The sequence below is a fragment of the Apium graveolens genome, chromosome 11 (genome assembly GCF_009905375.1).
Source record: "Apium graveolens cultivar Ventura chromosome 11, ASM990537v1, whole genome shotgun sequence".
In the NCBI taxonomy this organism is placed as follows: Eukaryota; Viridiplantae; Streptophyta; class Magnoliopsida; order Apiales; family Apiaceae; genus Apium; species Apium graveolens.
In genome coordinates, this window is record NC_133657.1 from 146,650,192 (window position 1) to 146,656,533 (window position 6,342).

Genomic DNA, 6,342 nt, shown 5'->3' on the forward strand with positions numbered 1-6,342 from the left:
ACCACTTAACTAACACTTCAAATTATCAATAATAAAACACTCATGAGATCACAACTTTATTATTACTTCCTTCTATAGCCATTGTTATTACCTTTAGCATGTGACAGTGATGATATTAATCGAATAACACAAAACTGATAAAAGCCAACTTTCATTGTACTCATACCATTCTACCAAGCATCCACAATTAAGATAGAAGTTGAATAGTCATCAATTATGTTGAGTTCCTATATGTCTACAGAAATTGACAACACAACGATTTAAGCACAAGTTATTCCTTTTGATTACATAGGGAAAATAAAACTGTTAGAGTTACCCACTAATCATGCACAACGTACATGAACCTATGCTAGCATGGCAAGTTCTAAATCTCAAGATCCACCGTCGCTTCACAAGAGATTAACACCCTATCTTATATGTTCGCGACGCACATAAGACGAATACGCACAACCAATACTAGATATCATGCAATCATCACACACTAAAGTATTAAACAATTAACTAAAGAATTCCATAGTAAATCCGTTGCAACCCCATGATCACGATTAGCCCATAATAGAACTTATCGCCATCATGGGTTCATATGAAATCATGATAAACGAACACAAGAAAATAACAACTAAACTAATTATATTAAAACAGAGTACGTCACAAGAGTAATAAGTCAAAGCAAGAAAACTAGCATCCAACGTTACAACGAAACAAGAATCACAAAAATATATGCTTCCTCTTCGTTGCTGTGTGCTAAATCGGTCTTCTTCCTTATCTCCTTCGCTTCTTGCAAAACACAATCTAAAACATAATCCCCTCTTAATACTCTGTGAAAAACGTCTCAAATCTACTTATATAATAGTCCCATAAAACTCAGATTACATAGAAGTTGGAAGCCAAACAGAAGTAGAAGTCTAAAACAATATATTATTTTCCCCGACCCTGCGCGGCCGCTCAGCATTTCTGCGCGGGCGCGCAAGGCTGCTGCGCGGCCGCTCAGCATTGCTGCGCGGGCGCGCAGGACCCTACTGGAAAATTTCCAGGTTTGCTCCGTTTCTTCGCCGTAATCTGCCCGTTCTTTTCCTCTCGCAATGGTGAACACATGCCAAGGCTTATTCTTAATGATTCCTCCTCCGAAATGCAACTAATACCCTGAAATGCATAAACACTAGAAAAATGCATTAAATACACAAAATACTTAATTTCAAGACACCAATTTAAGCCATTTTAAGACGTTCTAAGTGGTATAAAATGCCACTTATCAGTATGATCCCTCAAACGATAAATGAAAACGAAAGTTAAGCGAACCGTATAACAGATCAGCGGTCATTAGGCAAACAATTAGAAGCTAATCAAAGAGATTAGAGGGGATGATGTCATCCAACCAATGAGGAGAGGGCAAGAAAGGGATGATGACATAGCAATGTGACATAAGCATGACATAAGGGGAAGGAGGTGTGGTTGGTTTTTAACCACACAATTTTCAAGGTTAATAAGGTAATTAACCAAAAACAAATCAAAAACAACCAAACAAAGAATCAAATTAAAGCAAAAACACAAAAAAAATCTCTCTTTCTCCAAGCTTGCTCTCGGCTTTTCTTCTTTTTCAAAGAAGAAATTTCCAAAAATCAAGTTCCAAGCATTGTTAAATCACAAGGTAATTATCTAAGGTTCCTTGTACATAGATATGGATATGCTATAAGTTTAAGCTCCTAATTCCTTCACAATCTCTTCCAATAAATCAAGGAAGAAGATGGTCAATAGTAACCTTCAAGAAATAACTTTAGTTTTCTTGAATTTTTATGAAAGATTAAGGTTATACAAGCAAGGATCAAGGTTCTTTAGGCATTCAAAGCTCTTGTGTTGTGTTAAGAAGCTTCAAGGAAGGTATAATCTCTTAACCAAGCTTTGTTATTGAATGTTAAGAGCATAATATGAGTATTCTAGTTCATGAGAGGCTTGATGGTTGTGTATGTAGAGATTAGTTGGTTTTGGGATGTTTTTGGAGTTGTAAATCTTGGTTGTTGATTAATGAACTTAAGTGTAGTTTAAATTCATGATAAAGAATAGTATAAATTGTTAATGTTGAGTTTTTGGGGCTGTTATGATAAAGTATGGATGGAGTTTTGATTGGGTTGTGATTGTGGGTTGATTGTGAGATGATTTGGAGTGGTTTAAAATTGGGTAATCGCGTAAACATAGCCGTCGTAATGCCCGATTTACCGTAGACTGTTTTTGTTCTTAACATCAGAACCCTTGAACTCACTGTTAGGTTTTTACCATTGCCATGTTTAGATAGTTAATGTTACGAGCTTCGTTTTGATATGTGGTTCGTTTGATTCCGATGTATGGTTTAGGAGAAACGGCCGTTTTAAGTAACGACGTTTCGCGAACGAATCATTACCCCTCGCCTTACTTTGAAACCTTGGTAAAGGACCTTAAATGACTAATTGGGGTAAGAAACATTTATGTAAGGTGTAATAGGCAGTTGGTAAGACATTTGCGAAAGAATCGCCTTAAAACTCATAATGGTAAATTTATCAAAAATGGTGGAGCCACGGGTACTCGAGCGACTTAAGTAAATCGTTAAGCGCGAAAGCGAACGTTAGGACTCTAAATGGTTAAAGTCTAGTTTCTTAAGCGACCGGGGTTTAATTCCGACTTATGTTGTTGTTCATAGGTTATCGGACCCACTCTAAGCTTAAGCCTATCCGGGAGCACTCAGACAAGTTTTCTACCCGTTATACTGTTGTTGTGATGTATATATGTATATGCATTATCTTGTGATAGATGCATGTTGGTTAAATTAGCAAATTCTTGCGATATATTTTAGCATGTGATATGGTACATATGCATGCCTGTTTCGTATTCTTGCCATATATATCTGTTGGTTCAGTTGATAATACCTATGCTAGAGAATAGCGGTAATTTGCATATACCCTTAGTATAGGGACCCAAAGGTGAAAACATTTTCTAAAACCGGGAGTCGAGGATCCCGAGTAGATTTTATATATATATATATGGTTATATATATGGTTATAGTTTTCAAAACTATTAATCGAATAAGGTTTATTCGATAACTTTATTTTATTAATGAATATTATCTTGAATATTCATTCGAGGACTTATGACTCCTTTATATTATTTATTGAATATTACTTGGATATTCATTTGAGGATGTATGACTCCTTTATTTTATTTAATGAATATTATTTATAATATTCATTCGAGGTATTATGACTCCACTTATTATTTATTAATATTCTTTACTTTATTAAAGAATAATGTTCGATAATCAAACTTACTTTTGATATTCAAATAAAGATATTACTTTTGTATAAGTATATCTTTGATTATTTACTATTCATTTCAAGTAAGTTTTCCAACTTCTACCTCAAGTATTCTTTATGGGAATATTATTTAAATAATAATATTCAGATATCTCTTTATATTGAGACTGATTTACTTTATTAAATCAACATTATTCCAAACACTCTTTAAAGTGTTTTCAAGTCTTTAAAATGATTTTCAAAAGTTAGAGCGGATCCCAAAACTCATTTTTATATTTAAGATCTTCCTTTTAAAAAGGGGATTTAAATACTCGCTCAAAACCGGAGGGATCCGGCTCTGTGGTGTATTTTATATTCGCAACAAGGTTGTTGTCTTGATAAAAGAGTTTTTGATTACTTACCCAACACTCGGGAAGTAAAATTCTTGGAACAAGTTAATCCATTAACAGGCATCGCCTGGGAAATATTGGTGAGTTTTCCTTTCCAACTAGATACGACTTCTTGGTGGAGCCGTATCAACAAGTTTCTACTTGGGGAAAGTGGGGACGAGCTTTACGTTTCAGAGTCATGGATTTCATCTGAACTAGGAGTGGCGTAAGTGGTCGAGTAGCGCCGGCCCAGCCTTATTATATTGGCCCAAATGGCCTGGAAGTTCCGCCAAGGCGGTCCATTCCTTAGGAGTTCAGTGTTCGGTTGACAAGTAAATCCGACAGGTTCTCCTCTACATGTAGAAAATGGTGGGGTTGCACTACTTCGACTGATCATCGTAAGTGGTCTTCCTGGCGCGGTAAACTCCCGTAATGAGTTCATCATCCAATTGGATATTTCTGCAACACTACCCAGAGCACTTCGATAGAAAGGCTACGGTTGGGCGATTGTTGAGTGTTGGCAGGGTCAAGTTTTCAAAATGATGTTTGCATCAAATGAAGTATCTCATAACTTCATTTTATTTTGATGATATTTTAAAGATTGAATCTATTCAAGTATTATCTTGTAGTCTCATCTATGTGATGAACTTTTGAACTAATTATAACTTGAACGGTGGTAGTTCAAGTAGTATTTGGAAAAGATATAAGTATATTGGAGTATCTTGTAACTTCATCTTTTAAACTTATATCTAGTTAATGGTTGTCTTATGAATGACAAAGACTTTCAGAAAAATGTTGAGACAAGGTTAGATATATGAGATCACCTTGCAACGATATTTTTATACAGTTATAAAATGGAACTCGTGACAACCGGAATCCCCGACCCCGGATTTGGGGGTGTTATACTGGGCACAAGAGAAAAGGGTCCTTGCAGACCTTTTGAGAATTAACCTCAATAGCCAGGTGCCATTGGTATATTTACCAATAATGAATGCACCTCAGGTAAGTGAGGTAAATACTTCTACAACTCCTACTTCTTCCAACCCCATTGTTTCTTTGCCTTCTAGTGTGGCAATGGAATCTGTGTCTTTGTCCCAATAGATTCCTACCAAAGCCATCAAAACTAAAATTCCAAAACACAAGTCAAAGAAAACCATCTCTGTTGTTTCTTAAAAGACAACAGTTATAACAACTACCATAAACCCTGAAGGGAGTGAACAGGGTGTGAGTGGTGAGGGGAGGGGTGAACATCAAGAAACCCCCCAGGATAAGGTGGGAGAGGTGAGTGGTACCCTAGCCAGCCAAGCCACAGTCTCTCAAAAGACTGTGGTGGTTCAAAAGGATTCAAACACATCCCTAGTTGCATCCTCCCAAAAGGATGCTGCTATTGAAAATAGTCCCCAACCAGGGACACAGAACAAAAGAGGGAGGGACACTGAAGCCACACATTCACCTATCAAAGCCTTTTCAAGAAGAAAGAAGGCTAAAACCCTAGTTTCAACACAGGGGGCACACACTGCACATATACATCCACATGTATCTTTGCCTTCTCAAATTCAGCTAGATGTGGCTCCAACAAATATGGAGTCACAGCCCACAGCCCCATTCTCTCATAATAGACACACATCAATCACCAAATTCTCCATCACCATCTCTGGATGTGGATATGATATTCACATCAATTCCTGATTCTCCCTCTTTAAAACTCAGGGAGGAGCCCCACTCAAATCCTGGTGATCATCATCTTTTAGATGATTTATTGGATCATCAGCCAATTCTTTTAGACTTAGTTGAAGAATCTCTGTCACCTCACTTAAAATTAATCCACACAGATTCAACAATTATGTCACTTTCAATATCTACTTCTTTTCCTTCTTCAACGGATATTTCTCATCCGTTGACAAGTGGTTGTTCTTCGACGGATAAGCTTAACAGCAGTTATCCGTTGATACCATTAATTCCTACTTCAACGGATACTCCATATCCGTTGATAGTCTCTACACATATATCTGAATCCATTCCAAGTGTAGAAGACATGATTACTGTACAATCACTTCTAGGATTGAGGGAAGGGAGTGATAATTTGAGTGAGAGGCTGGGTTGCTCCCAGGCAAAAGGAGAGGTTGAGAGTCAAAATATGCATGCTATTTCTTCCAGCATGGCAAAAGTGAGTGAGAGGAGTGCCACCTTAGTAGGTGAGGGTGAGGGTGTGAGGGTGTGTGTGAGCCAGGGGGAGCTCCTGATGCAAGAATATAGAGAAAATGAGAGAAAAGTAGGTACAGAAGCTATAAGGGTGGATCCAGCCATTGCTAGTGAGTCAATGATTGTGGATGATGCTGAAAAGGGAAGACAATTTCAGCAACATTACAAAGCTGTAATTGATAACATTTCCTTGGATGCTGACACTTTTACTCATCCTGTTTTAGCCTATCAACTGTTGGCTGCTCAGGGCAATGTGGAGGCAGAGCAGACTTTGAACATAGTGCACACTTCAGAATCTCTTCAAAGAGATAAAGCTGCTGCTAATAGGATGCCTTCTCAAGCTGGTGAGCCATCTGAAGAATTTGAAGTAAATTCTCATGATGATGACTCTGTTTCTTTGGATGGAAGCATGAACTTAGGGGGAGATGAGGGCCCAAGTTCTGTTCCAAATTTACCTGAATGGGCTTGGACAAAGAAATCTACACCAGGAC